The 25,311-nt window shown below is 38.7% G+C and overlaps 1 protein-coding gene across 11 annotated transcripts in view; it reads left to right on the forward strand.

The window, feature by feature from the left end:
- The window catches only part of GAB1 (GRB2 associated binding protein 1), a 101,776-nt gene that overhangs the window by 14,374 nt on the left and 62,091 nt on the right, over window positions 1-25,311 (forward strand). Inside the window, exon 1 of one of the 11 annotated variants that reach the window (XM_062637282.1) lies at window positions 12,563-12,713. The exons of 9 other annotated variants lie outside the window; for them this stretch is intronic. The gene's annotated coding sequence lies outside the window, so the exon portion shown is untranslated. Of the gene's footprint in view, window positions 1-12,562; window positions 12,714-14,518; window positions 14,658-25,311 lie in introns of those variants that run through there. One more of the 11 variants, XM_062637281.1, reaches the window with a different exon arrangement.

Genomic DNA, 25,311 nt, shown 5'->3' on the forward strand with positions numbered 1-25,311 from the left:
ACGTAAGTTGTACTAAAGTCAAATCTGGTGGAGGGTTGAATGATTGGGGTGTTGTTTTTTTTTTTTTAGCAAATAGTTAAGCAGTGCTTTTGTGAGTTGCTTATGAAATTCCAGTAAGTCTTAATTTAAAGTGCAAATATTTCTCTAGGCAATTGAGTTACACAGCCTTAAGTTGCTATAAGGAAAGTTGCTATGTTAGGAAAAAAATCATGCTAAGCGTTATACCAAAACTTGTAACTCTGCGAGCAGGCGTAAGCCAAGGGAATCACTGAGACTGTAGAAGAAATGTGCTTTCCCACGAAATAAAATCCAGGGATGTAGCCACTATAATTGTGCAATAAATTATCATGAATGTGATGTCATAGTCTCTGCAACTTTCTGAAGGGGTAGTCTGATTTTGAAATCAACCAAGTAGTGAATAACAAGCCTCTGAATTGGCCCAGACAACAGCAGACGTGTTTGCATCATTTGGGGAAAGCAGTCATCTCTTTGGAGAGTTAAAGTATTTCAAAATAGAAGTTGTTGACTCAGTGTGTTAATCTTGGCTTTTCGTGAAGAACTGCAGAGGCCCACAGTGATTTTTTTTTTTTTTTTTTTTTTTTTTGACAACTTCCTAGACTACCCGCTACATAAGTAAAAAGATACTGATTGGAAGAAAGTTCATTGAGGGCACTAAATGTAGTTCCTCTGAACTGCAGTTATTCCCTAGTAGCATTCAAACAACTTATTTTCTGTGGAAAAAAGTCCCCAGATGCAGACGTGATTGAAGGATTGTAGCTTCTGATTTACAAGGATAATTTCACTCAGGTTTGCCCAAGGGTGTATCCTGAAGATTAGGCACAACTGAACCAATCTTTTAAGATTTCAGTAGCATAATTCAGAAACTTTGTTTCAGGTAGTCATTGTGTGTGATGACAAGGACATATTGCTTGAACCTTAGCTCTTAGTCATGTATTTTCATAACATAAAAAGACAATGTGAGAGAGTGCTCTAAGTTTGTTACAGTTCTGGATTAAAAACCTAACTATTGTTAATTAAATGATTTGAAAGAACATGTTGAGCTTCCATTGAGTGTGGTAAAACTTATGTCAATATCCAAAAAAGTATATATACTTTGTGCTTTATTATATTTAGAATATTTTTCAGCTTTTAACAAAACCTCTCAGTGTCTCTATAGTAATTAAAACAATTTAAACAGTTTATGAATTAGTGATGTGCCAACAGAAAATATCTCTGTGCCTTCCTAGTAGGAAAATCTTCACAGCCATCCTTCAGGCAGAAACCTGGGTAAATAAATAAGCCTTGCAGTATGCCCAGAAGGTCATCTGTGAAGGGGAGGTGGGAGCAAAATTCAGAGCCAAGAGCCTTCCCAGAAAACTATCTACTAGTGCATCTCCATGTTTGGGAAGCCTTGGCTTCTGCCTGGCTCAGTCTGTCCTCATGATTTACAGATGCCTGCAGAGGCCTAAAAGTGACTTTTTCTAAGCTGATTTCATGTGTCAATAGTTTGTTCAGTGTTTGTATTTTTCCCCTTCCATCTTCCTTCAGAAAGGATCAATTACTCCTTGCTTGCTCTTGTATTTAGCCTTGTGACACTATATCTCACTAGTCAGGTAGCTTTATTAAAGTCTACTAAAAGGTAGTATTGTTGTTTGGTTGGGTTTTTTTAATATTCCCCCCCCTTTTTTTTTTCCTCCTTTTTCTTGTGGTCTCACTTTCTCTACAGCTTCTGTGTTAGCTTGTATCATCATCTTTACCCTTTTGTTGTTTTTTTTTTTTTTTTTTTTTTCCCATTGACCTCTCCATGGATTACTTCCCATGCTCATTTTGTGTCAGCTTTACATCAATAGCATATGCTTCAGGCTCTGTGCTCCTAAATGTCTTCTCTGACTTGACTTCTGTATACACCTATCATTAATGTTTTGCTACTAAATAAAGCTTATCCTCTGGCTTCTTGGAAGTCATCTTTGCAGTTCATGTTCTCTGTTCCTTTAAAATATAGCAACATTTTCCACACAGTTAAGTCTTGTGACCCCTAGAGTTGCCTATTCCAGGAACATGTGGATGACATGGCCCTCGTTCACCATGTAGACTTTTTACAGACAGAAACAGCTATAGCTGGTGTCATGCTTTGTTTTGCTTTTCAGGTTCACAAGCCATATTGTATATCTCTAAATGCAACAACTGTTTCCTTCTTAAATTAATGAAGTTCAGACTACTTGAAGTTGTGTTTAAAGTCTTTCATAATTGCACTGTATATATCATTATTTTTCCTGTCTGCTCTAACAGATTTATCTCTTTGGTTTTATACTCTGTGCTAAGGTTGGGGTGAACCAACCTTGAGTATTTTTTCATTCAATTAAGGCTAATTTCTTCTGTTATGTGTACAAAGGTTTTCGAAGGTTATTCTGTTCACTTGCATATTTCGGTGAAATGCTCGTATATCTAGAAGAATGAGGTTTAGTTTTGGAAGGAGGGCGTTAGCATTGAATATACTTGTTCATCTGAGCATGTTATTTTTTTACATTATTATTTGTCAAGTTTAGAAATTACAATTATCATTCCCTCCCCCCCCCCCCCAGTAAACCCCCCCATGCTAAATAAACATACACCTGATAGAGCAAAAAGCCAACATAACTTTTCTCATTTTTCTTCTATCTTCAATCTTTCTGAGATTATCCATTACCAAGGGAAAGAACTGTGGATGATGTTTTCAGGAGAGTTTCATGTTTCAGGAGAGTATGCTGAAAAATGGACCCATCTCTCTATCTCTGTAGCAGACTTCAAACGTAATTGCTTGGTTTTAGTCTAATGAGGGTAGAAGGAGGGATTCTTTCTTAGCTATGATTTTGCCTATATGGAGATCCATCAAGGCCAGAATGGCTTGAATTTGTGCATAGAAACATTTGACAGAATACAGGCTGAAGAGCATGGGAATTATCTGTGCTCTGTTAGGAGTGCTGCCAAGATAAGCTGCTGTCTTCTGTATCAGCTGTAGCTCCTTTGTGGTCGTCCTTCAGTAAAGCCCCAAATAGCATACACGATTCAAATTCCATGGAGACATAAAAGCAAACACAAATGTGAAAGTTGACCCCTGAAAGAATGCCATTTTAGCTATAAAGCTAAATTTTCTTTTATCTGATGATCTCACTACTCTAATAATAAATTTATATTTCTTTTTAAAGAAAGAAAACAACAAACTGCTGTCTTCACCCCTCAAAAAACCCCAATAACAACAACAAAAAAAACCAAAACCCACCAAGAAAAGCTGAAGCCAGCAGAATTCGGCACATACATTCCCTCATCTGAACAGGATAAAAAGCTTTGGTGTCTTTGAGGGCTTCCTATAACATCAGTCTTGTCTTCCCTGGACTGAGCCTCTGTTGAGTACTGTTCTCCCAGCCTGTGTCAGGCAAGTCTGAAGGGATTTGGAGCTGGCAGATAGTTTTGCAGTTGTGATACGAGCACTGGGGGGTTTCTGCTTTTTGTTTTCACGGGTCTTTAAAGATGCTCTAAAAATGATGTGTCACAAACCAGAATTAACTACTGTGCACAGGAGGGAATCTCTGTATCCCGAATACCATAATCTAATCTAAGACTTTTGACATCCAAGAAGTAGTTGTGTGAGCCACCTCACCAGGGTCGTGCATGTCCTGTCATAGTTCAAGGTACCAGGGGCTGCTGCTGATTGAGTTAAAACTAACCAGTCTGTATGTCTGAGTTTTGCAATGGATGTGCTTAGGGAAAATAGAGCTGTCTGCATATAGATGTGAAAGTAAACTGGAAGTGGTCCAGAGCTGTTCATGCTCTCTTGCAATTGTCCTGCTTCATCTCTCTGTGCAAAGTATTCCTGGAACAGGGTTGATGGAAAAGGTGATGACTTATTATTTTGTGATCTTGCTAACCTGCAGTTTTCTTAATGGGAATAACTGGAAATGAAGAGGCTACTCAGTCGTAATGAGGCTTAACTAATGTAACCAATGTTTCAACTTGTTCTACTGCATGTTTGCTCTAAGGCTTGTTTACGTATTGTATAAGTCAAACTTGCCTGTCTTGTTAGGTGAGTGTGGTTCAAGTCTGCAGAGCTAAGTGAATATACTGTAATATCTTACATAGCATTAGCAAAATATGCCCCTACGGTATGACACATAAATGGCATACGAAATCTATAAGCTTTTGAGACACGCCTCGCAATGTTGATATCACATTTTTGCACATTGTGGGAAATCAGATGTACTCAAAAATATCATAATCATCCTTATGTATTTAAAAAATAAAGTGAGGGGGAAGTTTAAGGAAGGTAAATGGAAGTTGAAGATTTTCTTATTGATGGTCTTTGGGCTTGTTCTGAAGTGACTAAAAATGTTTGTATTGATGGACAGCTTTTACCAAGCAAGGTGTTTTTTTCCTTTTTCATCCATCCCTCCCACATTGCCCCCCCAGTCCAAGCTCACTGCCGTCTTGGTCTTTTGGAGAGCTTTTGGAGTTCATCATGGGAATGTTTTGGGTATTTCATATAATATAGCTACTATGAACAGCTTCTTTGAGACGATATAGTGTGAAAAGATTGTAATACTCATTCAGCGCAACACTTACAATGCTAAGGGAAACTGTTCCAGTTACAGGTTTTTTTTCTTTCCCCCTTGGACTAAGCTTAATGAGTTAATACTAAGCGAAACTTAATAAAGAATTTTTCAAGTCAGACAGTTAATTAGCACTACTGTAAGTTGATCCATATTCTGTTAAACAGAAAACATGAAATAAGTCTGGGTTTGAACCAAGTTCTGCAGTTAATATTTTTGGTTTTTTTTGCTAGTTTTGTTCATGAGATCTGCTTCAGCTATGAAATCTGGTCTGTTGTACGAGTTTTGGGTTTGTTTTTTTTGTGCTTACAATTGCTTTCCATTGTCCATTTTAAACATTAGCATGTAGCATTTGTGCGTCTCTAAGAACCTGATGAATTGAAATATTTCATTATAACCTTTTGATTTAATGACCTTTGTAGAAAACTGTTTTTTAACTCTTAACTCCTGTTCCAGTAAAAAAAATGGATATTTTAATTTTAACATGAAAACAATAATAAATTTTTTTTGTAAGGCTAAAAATACAGCTGCACTGAAAAAAAATATTTCTAGATTATTTTTTTCCTCCTGCTATCCCCACTCTCCCAAAAGGTTGGAAGGAAATAAAGCTTCATAATCTTGGGGTTTCCTGATTTTTTTTTTTTATTATTTTTTATTTTTTTTTTTTCCTATTTTGATAGCCTTCCTAATATGCATGTCATAGTTTCCTTAGGCTACATTGTCCAGAGTTTTTCAGGGTAACTTAAAGCAGAGGTAGTAAGCGTATACTCATGTATATCTTACCTTGTGGCTTGTATCTCAATTTTTCCATGTGGTAATCTGACCTGCTTAATCTGTATTACTGAAAAAAAGATTTGTGCAAAACGCTGGCTTTTATAACAGGAGAGGCCGTGACCCATAGTGATTTTTATCTGGAAATAGTGGCTAGAAGGGACTTCCCAGTAGCTGTATTTTTCTTTTTTTCTTTATTTCCATTTTCAATCCCATGGTTTTGAGTGTCAGGTAAGAAACCCGTGTTCAGAGTACATTGGTATTAGCTCACTGTGTGGGTACTGTAACGGTGAAAATTTGGCTTTCCCATGAGATCTGGAGGTGATGGTAGAACCATCAAAGAGCTTGGAGCACTGTGAAAATACAAGAGTTCACGCTACTTTATAGCACTGTGACGTTTCTGTGTGTCTTGGGTGGAGAATGCTACAGGCAGAAGGTCAGCCTTGAAGTAAAGGAGGTTGTCACTCATAAACTTTTGCCAGGAGTAGAATAGATTTGTTTAGCAAACTGGACGTGAACGAAGGCATTTCTTGCTCTTATTGCCTTAAATTGAGAAGATGTGGAGAAAAGTTGAATAATGTAGGCTGAATGTGCTATGGGTGATGGGATGGCCTTGTATATTTACATTAGACTTATTATAGTATAGTCATTCTTCGTCTTCTAAAATTAGCAAAGCACAGCACAATTATAATACTTTCAAGCTTCAGGATAAGCTTTGCATTTCATTAGTTCATTGGTTCTTATTTATGCTACGTCAGTTCAGGAAGAGAAGAAAAATGTTAAACTGGAATAACTTGTTTTGAAAGTTCAGTACAAGTGTGTGCTTTCTTAATCTCTAATTTTGAATCTCCCACCTCTTCTCTTAATGTGAAAGTCTGCTTACCTCGTCCTCTATGCTAAATTGTAGATTTCACCATGGAGCAGCTTCAAAGCAGTTTATTTGCCTTCAAATACATGTATGTATTTGATTAGAAGTTTTCAGTTGACACCCTGCTAAATCCTTCTTTTTTCTCCTCCTGCCCCATGCAAATATTTTTAGGGCAAGGTTTACTGGTAAAAATAGTAACAAGTTAGAGGCACCTTGCTTTAGGTTGGTTACACTTTTCACACAAAAGTACATCTCTGAGGCGTGGTGGTGGTCATGCAAAAGGAGGATGCCAGGCTAGCAGTCCTGGCCTTCAGTGATGGTGAAGCATGCAGGTTCCTAACTGTTTTTGGGGAAATTTGGTTGGTAATCTGAAGGCAGGTTTTCTTCTCGCTAAACCCTGTCCCATGTAGGGCTGAAGGCTGCTCCCTGTTCCTCCTTCCTTCCCTAAGGCCTGTCTTACCCTGGATATCACCTTGTTAGGAGACCACTGCACAGCTACCAAGTGCAGCCAGATGTCCAGAGCCCCCTGGGTGTGCCTGCTCGCCTGCTTTGGGCTGGCAGTACTGCTTTGCTTCTGTACTTTGTTGTGCCTGTCCCACCTGGGCTGGATTTGCCGATGGGAATGGCAGGCATGGAAGATGCCCATGTTCCTATGGGAAGGCAGGCTGTGGTGTTTATCTTCCTTGAGCACCACTTTAAAGGTAGCTGGTGAGGAATGCACACTCTTTAAAGGTCACAGTTTTGTAGTATTTTTATGGGTACTTTGAAAGGCAAAAGAGTGTTCAACTGGGTTAGTGGGCAGGTAAATGTGTGTGGCCCTGGGGCCTCTTGCGCTGTTTGAGGGTTGTGCTAATGCACCTTTCAGACAAAACCAGAAGGATGAGATAGGCAGTGGTCACATTTCTCTTCCTTTTGTGACTTGTTGCAGAGACTGGAGTGAAAAAAGAAACACTTGCACTTCAGACCACTCTCCAGAGTGTGGACGTGTATGTAACCTTAGTGTCGTTCCTTGCAGTTGATGTTAACGGAAATAACCTTTTTCGCCACACATTTTTCTTGTCCACAGGCTTTTATGTGACCTTGTAGTGAAGTCATAAAAGCTTGAATCTTTGCTATCGCAATCCTTGCCATAGCAACATGCGTCACAGCCATATAATTATTTATTTAATGGGTTTAATTATGAAAACTGGGAAAGGCACTTATGAAAACTGGATCAGGTTGGGGGAAAAAGGCACTAGTTTTAAAGCTAAAATAACCTCAACAGTTTCACGATAGCCTAAGACAGGAAAAAGTTAAGTATTGGAGCCTTTGTTTTAAACTACTTCACTTTCTTCCCTGTCTGCCTTTTCCTCCATTTTTTAATTGTGTTTTTCTTTTTCTGCTGTGCAAGAACCATGCAGCTGCTTCAGTGGTTCCCCCCCTCCCCGTTTGCAGACCTATAAATACACTTCCTTTGTCATGTTGTTTCCTAAGAGCTTTGCTTCCAGATAGCTTTGCTATTTAAAATATTTCATCTTTGAATTTCATACTATCATGTAAAAAATAATAAGAAATCCTGAAAAACAATTGCTCTTTTTTTTTTAGTCTTTAAATTTGTCTACAGCTTTTCCTGCTTGTGTTTAGAAATCCATTTTGCTATTGACAAACCTTTGCAGAAACAACTGTCTACAGGAATAAAATTTAAAGTATCCCACTTAGAGAAACTGTGTATTTTTTTATAACTCTGTGTTGTGCTCTGGAGGGCTTCTTACTACTGTATACGTTAAAAGTTGCATTGCATGGTCCATAGTGTCTTGCAGTAGTATACCGGTAGACTGATCCCTGATTAATAGTTGTTCCTTTTCCCTCATTCATGAGGGAAGAATGAAATGAGACAAATAACTTTATTGATTCCCCTTCAGACTTACTGACATGTTGTGAATCTTTCAGTTTAGATCAATAGATGCCTCTGTAGCTGTAGCAGAAAAATACCTGGACTCCTGGCAGAGGTGCCCTTTCCTGTGTCTCTTTCTTCAAGCTGTGCTGGAGTCTTGAATGGGAGTGGGAGCATCAGAGCAGGTCTTGGCAGTTAAGGATTTTAGAGATGGTTCTCGCTACAAGTACATTAAAGGCTGATTGCGAAATACAACTTGGTGACAGAGCAGTGAATTGTTAATCCGGGACAGGGCTAGAATTTCAAATTTGTGAACTTTTGGCATGAAGGGAGGAGCAGGGTTTTGGAAGGGATTTTGTTAGTTGGATTGTGATATAAAATGCAAAGACTTTTAACTGAATAACTCGAAAACTAACTTGGAAAACTTTTCTGTTGAAATTATTACTTGACTCTGAAGCCTTCATTAGTGAATATTCCTGCTCAGGCCTGATGCATGGAAGCAGAATTTCCTTTTTTGTTGTGTTTGTTTGGGTTGTTGTTTTTTTGTTTTTTGTTTTTTTTTTTTCAATGCTGAAATGTGAAACCTTTCTTCTTGGCATGCTGGCTGAGTTAACTGCTTCTTTGGTAGGTCTTTTTCTTGCTGTGTAGGAAGAGGAGACATCCACTCCTCTGCTGTCTGCAGAGAGTTTTGTGGGACAATCTTGGTTTTTCCCTTGGAAAGCTACATTTTTGCCTTTTATTCCACAGATGTGATGCAAGGCTGTGTATAGGACCCACAGACTGGTAATACTATGTTGGGAGAAAAGTCTTGCATTTATAGTTCTATCTGTTTTGTTCCTCTTGTATTTTCTTGGCTGCCTGTGGAAAATCTGCATTTTGGAATTGGCAGTGCTTATGAGAGAGTGCCTTGGTCCTGGGACTCTTCTTCACTCTTCATCAGTGGAATCAGCAAACCCCTTTTGGGTTAAAAATGGGCAAAAAACCCAGAAACAACTTAATTCTAAAAGTAGGCTGTGAACTATTAAATGTTTGTTGATCCAGATGCCATGACTGATGTACTGTTTAACATGTGGCTGCAAATCACATGAGGACCACTTCACTGGTCCCCTGCGCTACAGTAGTAGAGCCTCAGAAGTATGGTTCTGGAGCTTTGTGAGGTTCCCAGGTGGACTTCTGGTGGTCCAACAAAACATGCTTTTATATTGCTAATTGATGTTTACCCTGTGTTGAATCCAAGCATAAATTTAACATTCACAATATTACAATTTAAGTTTCTCTAGGCCTTCAAAGAAAAAAGCCATACCAAGTTAAAAGTACTAAAGCAAAGGCATACAGAAGTGTGTAAACTGGTGTGTGTCTCTGCAGCTGTTTTGACTTCAGCTAATACTGTCTCCCTGAGTCAAACATCCAAAACTTGGAGGAAACTTGAAGTGGAAAGTTTTCTGTTAGAAATAGTAGGAGAGTTCCTGTTGGAAATCGCTACGCAGTGTTGTCAAATTGGGTAAGCAAGAGCTAAGGTCTTCTACAGCATGTTGTGGGGATTGTCGCTACTGCTGAGGAACTCAAGATATCTTGGTGATGGTTGGCTGTTATCTCCAGCAGATGCTGCTTTGTTAGGTGCTTTGTTGAACTTACCAGGGCTGAAAAGCTTATTTGGGTTGAGTGCAGCCTTTGCATTTCTAAAGGCAGACGAAGTTCTGGCAGCGTCCTTTCTTCGTAAGCTTCTCCTCCCTTTTCTGGAGCAAAGTTGTTCCTCTAGAAGTCTGTCACCACCCAGAGTTTGTAGTTGCTATGGGGGAATGTGCATGTATGTATTTTTTGCTGCAGCAGAAATTTAGCACATCTACAATGGAGCTCTTTGCTGCCTCGTTGAATGACATGTTAAGAAAAAATGTTTTTTGTTGAACAAGACAGGCAGACGGACTTCTTTCTCTGCTGTTGCTCATCTCTGCTGGATTCCTCTTTTCTTGACTTGATGAATGTTTCTTTTTCAGACAGAAACTTTTGTTCTTGTTTTTGGGTTTTGAGTATAGAAACTTGGAAACAGTAGCTGGCCTGCAACAGCAGAAAGGCTGTGCTTGAGACGAGAGGTGGGAGCTTTAGAAGTGAACCTACACCTGGTGAGAAGGGAGTGGTGGGAATAACTTGCACCTAAGAAAACAAACAAAAAACCCCAAAAGGAATAGGAGAACTTTGTAATGTTACAGTCTCTTCCCTTTGCCTAAGGCAAGGTCACTAAATTCGCCCTTTGCTTCTATAAAGCTTTCACTTGGCATGGCAAGCCTTAGCCTTATAATCCAGAAACTACTGAAGAAAAACTGTTTCTTCCATTTCTTTCATTCTATTTTTTATTTTTTCCCTTGCCTGTATCTTGACAATTAAAACGTATTTCTTCAGAGGAAGATCAGATGTTCTTTTAATGTTGCAGCAAAACGGCACCACTTAACCATGTTTTGATGCATAATGTAATCAGCCTGATTGCTTTTTAATATGTCATTCAGACCTACACTTGCTGTCAGCTGGGCTGAATCTGTTTGCTTGGGGAATTTCAGTGATACTTTCTGGTAGATCACAGCACCTGATGGTTAACAGGATTGGGTTTGTTTTTGTTTTTTTTTGTTAAATCTGTGTCCCCAGGGGTAAATAGTGACCTTAGAGGGGAATGCTGAAGCAAGTTGTGAAAAGGTGCTGGGTTCTTAGTCATCTTCTACTGCTGTAGTGGGGAGATAAGGACTGAATGCAGTTAAGGCTTTTTGTGCCTTGCGTACCAGGCAGCACAGCTGCACTGGTGTATGAGAGGTGTAAGTAATGCTGTTTCTTACCTTGCATCTTTTCTGAGGTGGAGAAGCTGAGGGGCATAGATTGGCAGCCTGGAAGCTGTACTACTGAGAAGTCTTCCTTCTTAGATACTAGTTGTGCATGACTCAGTATTGTTTGGTCATTCCCAAACTAGTATTAAGCTGTAACAGCTTTAAATGCTGTTCTGTTTACTTTGCAAATCGCAATGCCAGGTCATATTAAGAGTCAGGGTTTTCCATTTTGAGTCCTTCCACTGAAGGACTTTATTGACAGTATCAAGTGTGAAAATTAGGCATGCGTGTGGCTGTACTTTTATATTTTTTCCTTCCCCATCTGAATGTGGTAGCATATCAGCTTTAGTATGAATATGATCTCACTAAAACACCAGCTGGTTGAATGTGGGATGTTTTAATGTTGTGCATGCTTGATTAATTGTAAACTAGACAGGTTTGGATAATTAAGATTTTCAGTTTGCTTATTGGTATGTGCTGGTTCTAGAAGATACAGGTGCTTCCATTTTTCCTTCATTAGAAAGAAACGTAACAACCCACGAAACACCACATATACCCTATGTGGGCTCACTAGAAATTTGCAAGTGACATAGGTAATAAATTGCATTTGGCATTTCCAAGTGTTTGCTTACTTAAGCATATCATTATAACCTGTGCATTCAGAGATTTTTCTCTTAACAGCAGTGTCTCTAGTTTTAAATTTCTGTGGCAAGATGCTTGGCTACAGCTTGAATGAGTTAAAAATGGCGAGTAGCTGGTTTATATATACACTGAGGAAAAAAAATCTAACATAATGAAGTACTTGTGAAGTGTCCTTAAGGAAAAAAAGATTCTCTGTGTGGGAGTGTGAGGAAGGATTAAAAGTGAGACAGTCAGTAATACCCCTCCTCTCTTTTTAAAGAAAGAAGGCTTTCTGAGTAGCACTGGAGAATAGAATAAATATCGCTACTTGGAAAGACTTAAAGATAAGAGAAAGAATATTGGTTAAAACAAGACTAATAACTTGCCTCTTCAGGTTGATTCTGTACTCTGTGTGACTTCCATCTTATGTAAAATATAGATACTGTTTTCTTATTGTCATGTCTGCTTCTCTGGTCTGTCCTCCTCCTCTCTTTTCTCTGCAGAAAACTTCTTGGCGAGGCTATTGATGCAAATTTGACCTTTAAGTTTTTGACTGAACAGCTCGTGTATCAGGAAATAGCTCAGAATGTGCAAGATAATTTAGTGCAGGAATTTAGTGCATTTTATCACTCTTCGAAACTTTCAAGGCCTTTTAAAAAATCAGTCTCTTTAATCTTACCCTTAACCATGAAGTTCTGCTCGTCAAGTGTCTATGTAGAGGTGCTCAATCTTGTGGTGGGTGCACCTTGATGTGCTTACTACTGTGGTGAGGCTGATAAGGCTGGGTCTGGTTGCCTTGTAAATACCTTGGTGTAGTCACAGCTACTCAGCAGGGAGAGCAGGATGTGTCTGGTTTTGTTATTTTGAACCAAATTGTGTCCTGTGTTAGGTGGCACAGCAGGTGCTGGCATTGATAATGCTTCAGGTGCTTGTCCCACCTGAGTGAGCTGGTTTTGTGCTCAGCTGCCTCCTGGCAGTGGTGGTGGCTGAGCAAAGGGTGCAACCCCCTCCATTTTCTCTATCTCCTGCCTATTGCTTCTGTGGCTGTATTAATATGGAGCAGTTGAAGTCACTCAGTTGGCTGCGGGCCAACCTGTGCCGTATGTGCAGCTTCTGTGAAGACCACTCTAATGCGCAGACCGGTGATGTGAGTCAGAGATAGAGAGAGGGGCAGCGCCAAGGCAAAGGTATGTCTTGTCTTTCTGTCCTGCCTTCTTTGGTGTATCCAAACTCTGCTCATGCGCCTGACATTTCCTTTCTTCTTCTTAGTAGCCTCCCTTTCTATCCCACCGGGATAATTTTACTTTCTTTCTGGTTAGACAAACTGACGCTGTTTTGTAAGCTAATGGTCTGTCTCCATAAAGTCATTAAGCAGCCGTGTTTCATTGATGAAAGTCTCATTCAACAGACTTGGCTTTTAAGGTTGGCAGACTATCTCTGTGTAACAAAAGGGCAGGTGTGTAGCTATAAGCATATCATACAAGCCAGATTTTTCTTTAAAACTATAGCAGGGGTTCTTTGCATATCACAGTTACTGGTATGATAAATAGAAATAGCAACTCTCATGAGTAGCAACGACATGACAATTCTTGTATTTACCTTTTCTTTTTGGAAAAAGTCAAGCTTTTGCAGTCAAGCTTTTTACCCAAAATATTGCAGAGGTTACTAACTGATGAAAAAATAATTTGTAAACTGAAGTAATATTGACAGGGATTTTCTGTCATAATTTAAGAAACCAAATTCAGAAGCCTAGAACTTGATGTTTCTTTTTGCTTGTAATCTCAGTGACTTTTTACTTGAATGTGAAGAGACTCCAAACATAGGTTTACTGTGGTGTTTAATATGCTTTTGCCTGAAATTATGTTGGTCAACTTCTATAGAAAACCGTTCCTTGTAACTTTTTTATGAACTCTCCTCAAGAACTATAATAATAAAAGAGAGAATGTCTGAAAACATACCACAGAAGGCTAATGAAAAACCCCAATAAGTTATGCTTCCTTAGAACTTTCAGCTTGGAGGGAAAAAAAATCCTTCTGGGGGTTTGCTAACAACCTAGGTTCTCCTGACTATCTGAAAAGCCTGATAAACAGTTGAAATAGAGTTTTTGCTAGTAAAATAATTTAAAAAAAAAATTCTGTGGTACTGCAGTGATTTGTGTTTGTGTTTAAATCTGTGGCTACCAGTTTATCAAGGCTGTTGGGAAAAATGTATCTGGCAAGTGTCTGACTCAATGCTTTTAAGAAAAACTGTGAGAGAAAAGAGGAAGGAAAGTGTGTTTGGAGATACCCTATACACTTTGTCTTCCTCCTTGTGAAGAACGGACTTCTTCCCTAGAAGGCTTGAACACACACTTTTCTCTGGCAGCATTTTAACTATCCAGTTAAAAGCATAGGAGAATAATTTGAGAAGTATTGTTCTGAGTTATCAGGTCTCTATTACAGTCCGTATGAAATACAACTAGGCTTTCTTATTAACTTGTCAGGATCTGATTGTAATAGGAGAATAGCTGTAGAGAGAAGTGAAATAGTTTCCAGTCATTTATTTCAATGTGACTTAGTCTTTCTGTATGCTTAATAAAAAGCAATACAGAATATTAAATGGCAAAGCAGAGGAGTCTGGGGAGATGGCAAGGCATTTCATGTTCTCTGTTTGTCAAGCTAGATAGCATAAAACTGAGTGTTTGAGCTCTTTTGTGGTTTTAAACCTTTTCTGTGTGCATGCTTCTCATTTGTGTGCATAAATATACAATATAATCGTTATTGTGAGTACCAGGAGTATCCCGTGATCTTTATTATGAATAGTCTGTGTACTCTTGGCATAAATACCAGGCTCATTGCTTCACATCAATATGGATTTGTCATCAACAGAAATTTCTGTTTATATTCTGCTCTTATCCATAGTTCTTTATTATTTGTACCTCTCTGATTATAATTTCCTGTAAAAACACTTAAACCACATCATTCCTATTGAAATATTTCTTCCTATTGAAATATCTAAAGACAAAGGAAACATGATGCATGACGGGAGTTAGTGTCTTCTCCTCAGGAACCAGTGCTTTATCTACGTATTGACTCAGTTGCTTGATCTACAAACCTGGTTTTATTCCGTATTAACAGCATTGCAGTGACAGGGTAGGTTCCATCTTTCGTAATGCATCCCTTGTAAGTAAGATGTGTGTTTTGTAGAGAAATTAGGCCAATTGGCTAATACCATGACAGCTGAGAAGTATCTATCCAAGTGTAAGAGTTTGGACTCTGTGTGTCACCCTTTCTTTTCTTTATTGATATGCACGTATACCCAAAGCCAGTGTGGCATACCTGTGGTAGAAGCAATAGCCTATAACCAGAATTTTAGAGTTCACAGGTATGGGCAGAATCTCTTTGAAATTGCCATGCTCCTTTTGGACCCGCAGGTGGTAGCATGAATAGTCTTGCATTCAGAAAGTACTTGAGAAAAATTCCTTGCATGTGACGCAAAAGGGAATGAACAGTGTATAAAACAGTTTCTTGAATGTTTTTGCATGTGTGTTGCCCATTGAAGAGTTGTCAACATTTTCCCAAATGTATAAACTTGTTCAAGTTATTAAAGCTTGGTTTTGGATAAGCTATTTGTGGAACTGCTGGTTGTACTGCACAGAAACTGAGAGGGGTTCTAGAAACAAAAATGGCAAATAAACCCCACCCAGACTTCCACAGTTAGTCCAACCCTTTTATCATAGCAAGAAGTATTTTCTGTGTTTGCTAAAAAAGGGATCCTTTTGTATGCGGTTTAAGTTTTAACTCCTTGAAGCATTCTTGGTTTTATCCAAGACCAAGATTGTAACTGGAAAAAAGGAATGTGGTGCTCTACTGTCACTAGCACATACTGTAGTAAGCCTCAGCAGCACTGAATCGCTGAGTGTAATTCTGATAGTTTTGATTAGTTATTCACCATTTTTAGAGGACATTCCTCTTGGACTGTTTCCTTCTTTTAAATTCTTTGTCTCTTATCATTTAGTCTGAGGAAAACAGTCATCTTTATTGACAGGAAACTGAGATAATTTTGATTCCATTCTTCAGAAAGAATTCAAATTTCTTTCTAATGGCACACTACTGTGAAAACTTACTCTTTAAGTACTCTTTTTGCATTGCAGTTTCAGCTGGGCCTTTAATCAAAGGTAGTTTACTAAAGTCTGTATCAGCTTTAGTCCATGAAACTTGCCTTTGTCTTCCTGAATAGTTTGGAGAGTGTGATAAATTTTTCTATGACTTTTTACTACCATTAGGATTAAAATACTGAGGGGATGAACAATTGGGGCAGTTGCCAAAAGTAGCAGTCAGTCTCTTCTGTAAATGATAGTCACAGTGCTAAAGTACTCCAAGAGCAGTCATAGTCCAAAAGAAACACATCAGTAACAATTTAAAGTCACAGTACCACATCTTGATGGCTTCTTGTTTTCTTAGTAGAAGTGTCGTCAGCATCTTACTGGACCAATCTATTCACCCACTTTTACAAGTTGGTAGCAGAAGACTTCTAAGATTCCTTTGTTGGCTCTGAGATGTAGGACACAGCTAATTTGCAAGATCCTTCATTTGAAGCTTCTTCATTAGAGATAATGCATAATCATGGTTAATGACAGTATTTATTATAATAGTGTATAGTCTAGAACTGCATCACGTAGTGATTTGTTACTCAGTTCTGCTGGATAATTAGGTTGTTCTAGTAATCACCCTGTCCATGGTTATTTTCTTGCAAGACTGTCTTGTATTGAAATAGTTCTGTCTGGCTTGTCATCTGTGCACTGATAAAGCTATAACTTGATCCTTTCTTGGACACATGAGATGCCTAGATGATACAAACCATCACCCTGTTTCCTGGCTCTTGCAATTCAACTGTTGAATATTTTCTGAACCATGCCAGGAAATAGGACCAGTCTTCAGTTCAGCCATTCTGTCTTGCCAGATCTGTAAAGTTGAGGTAACATGTTCTTCTTTATTTTCCTTTACAAAGGACTTGTGCTATCTCCAAGCAGGACTAAGCTTAGGCTTGTGTGACTGTAATTGTAAAACTTACTGTGCAGAATTTAGCCACTTCTTTTTCTATACACACCCAGTCATTACTAGTGTTTTGTTCAGTTTACACAATTATCTTATGTAGATAAAACGAATTACTTTTTATAAGTATAATTTAATAAGCATTTACACAATATGGTTTAGCTTAGATGACCCTTAATCACTTGTGATTCAGTTTCTTGCATGAGCAAATTTGACAGTACTTATTTTATGGAAAACACAGAAATGAAACTTTAAAATTAGAGTGTATGTTAGCACAACTGCCTAACTCAGACAACTGTGCGTCATATTGAGCAATGCCGGGAGGACAGTTGATTGCAGGAAGTCTAAAAATACTTTGTATAAGTTTGTTGCCTCATACACACTTGAAGTGGCTGGAAACTCACTCAAATGTATGCTTGTTAATGTCCTACAGCTTTCAATTCCAGGATTTTGAACAGAGAGCCCATATAGAAAAAGCAGCAAAGCTTTGAATTTTCATTTACGATAATGTGCTTAGGCAGTGAACTGTCTCATCCTATGCAGAGTTACTACAGTTTCTCTTTCCCCTTGTAAGCATCTGGGATTGTAATAATTCTCTAGATCACCTCAGAAAAATAACAGGACATTACAGTTGAAGGAAATCTATTGTTCTCCCTCTCCTTTCAAAATACATGTTTGCAAGTACATGTGCACCCATGCACAGCTATCGGGAGATTCTTGAAGGATGAGCAAGAGTTGTTTTCTTTATGATTTTAAGACGTGCCTCTGATCAAGTATAAATAAATAGCACTTGGTTTCGCTCTTGAGACAGAATCGTCATCAAAGATATAGCCACATGCTATCTATACAGAGAGCTTTCCTACAGATGGCCTCTGAAAACTGTGGCCCTTGCAGTATGTTTAGTGGGTGGTAAGGTGTGTGCTGCAGCACATCTCCCTCCAGAGCAGGAGAGGGCACAGAACTGGTCTTGTGTAGGCAGGGCTTTGCACAAATCCCCCATGGTAATACTACTTGGTAATGCTAAGTTATTTCATCAGGTCATCTGGGGCTGAGTAATCAGTTTTCCCCTCTTCTTGCAGGTCTGTTTCTTTCATGATAATTTGCACCGGGACAGCTTACCAATGCATATGTCTTCTCTCTTGTTTCGTGCCTACATGACTTAGTACTTTGCTCTCTTCCACAAAACCCACTGTAACTCATGGAAATATTTCAAGCGTGCTTTTAATCAAGTTACATTAATGAGACTCTTCTGTTTTGCTTTCTGACTATAAATTTATACCATAAAATCTTATGTAGTTTCAATTCATATGTTAATGAACAACTGCTTGGTAGTCTTGGAACAATGGTTGAAATCACTGTCTTACCAAATGTTGGTAATTTATAATTGTAAATCTTTTTGTTTCTGATGTATGCATACCATATCTCTGTATGTAATAATGTATAACAGAAATTAGGGGCAGGAGGCAGAGTCCAAAAAAAGATGCTATCCTTATTTTCAGACCTGAATCTGTACTACAGAGATTAGAAGATATCACAGGTTGCTTGTTAGCAACATCTCAGGTCTATGGTTCATTCTGCCGGAGCTCTGCTGCCTCTGAAGACTTGTCTAGGCCAGCTTTTTATTTTAACTATTAGTAAGACAACGCCCTGGAGCTTGTTACTCTTCAGATGGTCTGTCCCCTGATAATGATTGTTCACTGCTTGCCTGTCTGAGAGACTTGGTTGGGGGATAATATCAGAAGTAGTGATCAGGCTTCCTTGCTCTGAGCTGTTCAAATATAGTATGTTTATCAGCCTATATATATATATTTATGTATGTGTGTGTGTATCTTGTCTAGTGCTGTTCACTTAGTTTTTTGTGTATACTAGACAGGAACTGCAAGGGCAGGCTGAGATATGCCTTTTTACAGCCGTGGTCTTGGAGGTGCCGTACAGCATATATGTTGAGGTTTGTGGTTCTGAGCTGTATCCATTGCAAATCCTGTAGGTGAGGTTTGAAAGCATGCTGGCCTAAGGAGCACCTGCATTTTCCCAGGACAGGCTCTTTTAAATATGCAAAATTACAAAAACACCCAAACAATCCCTGTCCCATACGTAATGTGGTCAAATGTCCATCTCCAGAAGCATTTTCTCATCTTTAAAGTTTTCTGTGGGTGTAAGTTCCAGTACAGCTTCACACTCTGCTTCATCATAATGGAGTCAGAAAGAAATTACTGTCAGGTGGGAAGATATTTCTTAAAACCTTCTTTCAACATTTGTACCTATTGCAATGCCTTAGTTAGAAGTGGAGCAATCTGTAGGTTCTGACCAACAAAAAGTGTGTCAGAAATACCATGTTTTTATGACCCCAAATGACTGTCAGACATCAAGCATTATTACAGTCTTATATGCCAAGCTTGAGATAATAATTTGTTGATATATGGCAGTAATGGGATTTTTTTTTTTAATTATTTGTAAAACTGCAGTTCACAAATCCCTGTTTCCTGCTGATCCCGTGCTGCAAATCAGTTCCTTCCTGTTTTTCACTGTTTTCAATTCACTGTTTGCTTATGTGCTTGTACAGTTTTAATGTGCTTATAGAATACCGTGCACTTGGAAAAGTATTTTAGGAACCAAGAGATCAATAAAAATAAGCAAATTCAGGAATGGAATGAATCTGTTACTTAGTTTCTACCAGAGAGAAGACTATTTCGTAGTTTAGTCTTAGTCTATTCTGAATGATGTCACCCGCACAAGTGAATTCTCTTCCCCATCCCCCCTAGCCTTCCAAACCCTCAAAGAGAAGTAGCACAAAGGTGAATGATGGCTTGATGTATTTTAAAAAAAAAAAATAAATTTTTTTTTGCATGTCAACATATTTTTCTTTTCCTTTTTTATCCTTTGAGCACTCCTGGTGATTCACTGGTGTTTTGCCTTTATGAACAAGTACTGGGATATCTGTATGATGCTCAGACTGCGTTTAGTCAGCAGTATAGTGTACTTGTTTATGTGCCTTTCTGTTGTGAATAGCAAAAACAGTTGTGGGAAAATAATGGAGGACTGATAAATGAGTGACAGAAACACAACGAAGTCTGCACTCTACTATTAGAAATGAATTCTTGCATCCTAATGCAGCTTCTGTAAGCTTTATGTGAATCTTCTACCTGGACTTAGAATTGCTTTAATCTAAATGACAATTTTATAGAACATCAAACAGAGACATTAAGCAAACTTGGGATGCGTGGTAAAACAAACTTCATATGAAGTTGATCTCTCTTTAGTATTCTTTTCCACACTGAGAGTGCAACTCATCCTTTTTTGACTTTTCATTTAATTAGCATTTTGTATCCCTATGGAAACTAACATAATAACATCAGGAATCATTACAGATAGACCAACCAATGAATTTCAAAGTTTTAGGTTGCCTAACATCTCCCATTATAGTATTGTCTTAGTTAAATCATGTTTTAACTGGTTGCGTTAATGAGTTTTTGTCCTGGATATCTGTCGTAAGCTGACTGTGTGTGAGAAAAGGAATGAAAATGAGATAATTATTGGTTTGTTTAAGGAAGATGTCCTTCCCTGTCCTCCCCTTTTCCCCTCCCCCTCTCCCCCTCTGAAAGAAGGCAAGGCTAACTTTTTGTGGGGATTGGAAAGAAACATCTTGGTTTCAGAAGGCTGTTAGTGGACTTACAGAATATTGTTCAAATTTGGAAGCTATGTAAAGTTGCTGGGTGAAAGAGAATTCAATATTTTGGTCTATTAAAAGTGTAGAAGTTTAAAAACAGACACTTGTGCATTGCCAGTGTCCCATGATTACAGAGACTATGTTGATCTTTCTAGGTAGATCTCAGTGCTATGCTAGTGGCAGAATAATAATGCCACTTTTAATGTCAGCATTTGATACTTTAGATGGAGTAAAACATTATTAGGTATTTATTTTTTTGCCCTACTCTTACTTCTGTTTGAAGCTAAGACAAATGTATTTTCCCTCCTCTGTCTTGTCTCCTTTTTATAAGCACAGTTATTTTGACAGAATAGTGTCAAACAGACATTAGACAGAAGCAATGCTGATTTGTATCTAGGGAGTTTTGATTTTGTGCATTTCTTAAACTCTGTTAACAGTTTAACCTCCAAATAGGGAGAGATCAGTTTGTGTAGCAGCTTGTTTCAGCTGTATACCCTGTTTGGGGTGTCTCACAGACCATTGAAAGTTCCTTTATAAACAGCTCTTGCTCAGTAGATGGTATTTCAAATGGGAAGGGGTTTGTAGGTCTTTGCTTATGCAAACTGTCCTTTGGTTTGTGGTAAATATGAAACTTCAAAACAGTCAACAAATAGTGTTTGACAGTTGATTCATTGATTATATATTCACAGAATTACTGAGAGTGGAAGGCACTTCTGGAGATGTACTTAAGTTCCCTTGTTAGAGCAAAGGCAGTTGCGCAGCACCATGTCCATTTGGGTTTTGAGCACCTCCAGGGATGGAGACCTCTCTAGGTATCCTCCTCCAGTGTTCAATTATCCTCACAGTAAAAAGGCTTTTCTTATGCTTAATGAAATTTCTTGTATTCCAGTTTGTGCCCATTGTCTCTTGTTCTCTTACTGGGCACAGCTGAGGAGAGTCAGACACTGTTGTCTTTACTTCCACCCACCAGGTATTTATATGCATGGATAAGATCCTCTAGGCTAAGCAGTCCAGGCTTTCCTGCCCTCTTCTCATGTAAAAGATGCTCCACCCCCTAATTATATATCCAGCCTTTCACTGCATCTTCTCCAGAATGTCCATGTCTCTCTTGCAGAGCTCAGAACTGGACTCAGGGTTCCAGATGTGTCTTACCAGACTGAGTAGAGAGGAAGGATTACCTCTCTTGACATGCTGGCAGTGCTCTCTGTAATTCAGTTTAAGAAGCCATTGGCTGCCTTTGCCATGAAGGCACATTGCTAATTTCTAGACAGTTTATCTACCATGGCTTTCCCTACAAAGCTGCTGTCCAGCTGGCTGTCCCCCAGCCTGCACTGATGTCTGGTGGTATTCTTCCCAGGTGCAGGACTTTATTTCCCTTTGTTGAACTTCATGAAGTCTTCATTGTCCCATTTTTTCCAGCTTGTTGAGGTCCCTCTGAGTGCCAGCGCAGCTTTCTGGTGTATCAGTTGCTCCTCTGTTTTCTATTGTCTGCAAACTTGCTGAGGGTGCACTCTGTGCCATTATCTGACCTCCACCTGGACTTCATGCTGCAGACTGCAAGCATGAGTGTAGAAGTTAAGTTCAGCCACTCTTCAGTCCACTTATCTAGCCCATATTTCACTGGGTTTGTGTATGAGAGTGACATGGGAGGCAGTGCTGAAAGTCTTCCTGAAGTCAAGATAATTAGAATTCACTGCTCGTCCATAATCATGGATCCATAGTCATTTCATCAGGTTGGCCAGGCATGATTTTCCTTTCATAAATTCATGCTGACTACTCTTGATCATAGTCTTGTCCTTCATTTATTTGAATGTTTGAGAAATCAAAAGTGTTAACTCAGTATGAAAGTAATCAAGTCTGGGTGAGAGAATCAGCATGACTCAGTTTCATATTCTATTCTGGAGGCTTAGTATGCATTTGGGTAGCAAGGGTAAGTTATATGCAGGTCTGTTTTCCTCTTTGTAGGAGAGAGCTATTTGCCTTCACTTGGGATTTGCAAATATGATATCCTATAAAAAGTTGAAGTTACTGAATTGTTTGGGTTGAGCATGCATGTGTAAAAGCAGAGGAGAAATATAGGTTGTTTATAAAATATGATGTGTTTCATCTGGAATGTCAAACTGCACAGGGTTACCTTTCTGGTATTTTCTCAGCAAAGCAAGAGTCCCAAGTCAGATCCTGGCTTCAGCTGGGCCAGCCAAGCCAGTGGCTTACAAGGCAGTTAATTTTGGATAACAAGATCAAAAGACTTTTTTTCCCCTGTGATTGCTGTGCTGGTTTTCCCTTTTTACATTCCCATTTTGAATGAGTATCCTGGAAGTGGGTTGAGATGCAGTAGGGTTGTAAAGCTCTAAAGCTGCTTCATCAGTTGTGTGTGTGTTTGGTTTTTGGCTTTAGGTCTTTTGGTTGGGTTTTCTATTTTTTGATTCTTGCTGTTTACAGGTTGTGTCAAGTTTTAAGTGGTTCTGTATATTTCCAACCTAAATATGACAAAATTACAGCCTTATGTACTCATTTTGTCTCCTTTATTTAATTTCACTTCCCTTTCCTGCATGTTACTGAAAGCAGCTAGTGGCAAAAGGATACACTAGAGATGGTGCTCTGGGTTAGGGATGCCTGTTTCAGAGACCACAGTCTAGTCTAGATATGTGTAGCCTTTAAAAAAAATCGTATTCTAAAATGTTTAATACCTGTGCTTATGCGCTTATGCTTTTTTTCTTCCACCAAATGAAGATGTGTTGAAATTCTGGTTATACTACTAATGTTTTTAAGTTCTTTGGGAAAAGTGTAAGAGGTAAAGCCAGTGTGATAAAGCAGTGCTAATTTCACAATTATGTCTTAGGTTTTTGCTCACGATTCTTGTGCTGCTTTGGACAGGCTGCTTAATCTCTCTTGTATCAAACATTGATACTAGAGGGGCTTGATTTGTTAGTTTTTCCATCTGTGTAGTGTGCTTACCCTTTTTAACTGTGTATACAACAGCTGGATCCCTGTGTTACCTAGGAAGACATCTGAAAGCAGGGCTGTTTTTCCCTTGCAACCAATAAAGAAAATAAGGCTAGGTTTAGTTTAATATTTAGATTTTCTCATTAGCCTCAGCTGTCAAATAGAATTAATTTTATTGTTACTTTGAGGTTGGATGCTTCTAGCTTTGGTAAATGGACAACGTTAATTACTATAACATTTTCAGTTGGTGACAGTAAAACAGTCAGTGTGCTGTGCTTTGTGAGCTCCGTTTGATAGCTGGGGAAGCTTGGGTTTCAGAAAAGGCAGCTACTGATGTTCTATGAAACATTATGATTTTTCCAATGTGGAATTTATTAACTGTAAATATGTAAATTGTTATACATAAACTTCATGTTCTCCATAAGGGAGCTCTTGTACTTTGGTATGATTGAGCAGAGAATATATGTAAAACAAAAATGGAACATGGCTCAAAGCCTGTTTAAGTAGAAGTGACGTTAATTTTGAGATTGGAGCTAGCAATGTTGTCTGTGCTGTTGTGACAGTACTTTGTTCACAGTTTCTTTTTATCCTGTGAGGTAGAAACTCTTTGTGGGTTTGGTTTCTGTGCATGGCAGTCCTCTAGTTGCAGGAGTGATAGCAGAGTAAGCCGATTAACATGATTGATACTGCATGTCAAGGGACTGGCATAATGGGCTACCATTGAGACTGCATTGTGAAACCACACACGGATGAGGTAATCTCATTAGATGATTAAAACCTTCACTGAGTGTACCAGATTGCAGAGCTTTCTGTTGTATTGCTGTTGGGAATTGATGCTAAATAAGTGTAGTGCTCTCCTGAAATGGAGATCTTGCTGGGTTTTTTGCCTGGATAAGTGTCGCAGCAGCTGGAGGCTGGTGAAGGATGTTCCATCTTTCTGTGTTTTAAAGTAAGGTTTTTAAAGTAAAATTTTATTTTAAAGTCGGTGACAGGCTTGTGGTAGTTTAGTTTTTACCATGCTTTGTTGTTCTGTGTGAAAATCTGTAGTATTAGTGTTAAGGATATGTTTCTGCTTTGTGTAACTTATGGTCCCTGTTGCAAAGGGACATTATGCATTTCTCAGCTTTGTGTAACTTACGGTCCCTGTAGCAAAGGGACATTGTGCATTTCTCAGCTCTGTTTTTATAAAGTAATTATTTTTTTTCTGGAGGTTGGCTTTGGCTTGACCTGGGGTGAGGTGTAGTCTAAGTGGCAGACCTCATCCTCTTGTCTGTCCTCTTCGCAACTAGCGTGGTAGGCAACACATGCTCAAGCTAGAACCGGTTGTATACAGAACTCTTATCTGACTTGGTCACTTGTTTTAAGGAGCTCACTGAAAAACACTTCCTAAAGAAAGTTAGGGTACTTGACTAGTCCCCTGCTGGAACCTTGTTTTTGCTAGCAGGTAAAATGAAAAGCAAATGTTACTAATTCTGGGCCTGTTACAGTATTTTTAATAAAAGGGTTACTAGAACACAGTTTTGGAATGTCAAGGCTACTATTCTGAGACTGGCAGTAACTACTGTTGCTGCATAGACAGATCTTTCTATATTAAAGAATAGCCCAGTTAATCTTTTTTTTGGGGGGGGAGTGGTGGGGGGTGGTGTTGTGTTGGAGGGGGTGGAATGGGGCAATTGATAGAAACATTTCTAACTTCCATTGTGTGTTGTGAGAAGTTGGTCTATTTCTGTTGCTTAGGAAAGGCACTATGGGACAATAATAACACCTGTGTGTATCCAGTGGTACAAGCCCAGATACACTGTTTTGGCAAGAAGCCCCAGCAATGTAGTGTCTTCTGAACTCTGTCAAATGTGGTTTATTTATTCAGCAGTTCTGCAAGGAAGTGATTTTTGTCTAAGAGCTGTTCAGGATCTGGTGTTGAAAACCTTCCACCCAAACAAAAAATAACAAAAAAAAAACCACAAAAAACACCAAAAAACCCAAACCCCAAACAACAGAAAAAATGAACCCAGAAACCAAAGCCCACAACAACAACCTGTTCCAGCATGTGAAGAACTGGGGAAATATGCACAGTGCAGGAAGAATGCTCTTTCATGTGTCTTTGACAAAAAAAAGTAACTAAATGAAGTTGCACAAGTT

This window comes from Pezoporus occidentalis, unplaced genomic scaffold, assembly GCF_034315485.1.
Source record: "Pezoporus occidentalis ecotype Australia unplaced genomic scaffold, CSIRO_AGI_Poc_V1 ctg51, whole genome shotgun sequence".
In the NCBI taxonomy this organism is placed as follows: domain Eukaryota; kingdom Metazoa; phylum Chordata; class Aves; order Psittaciformes; family Psittacidae; genus Pezoporus; species Pezoporus occidentalis.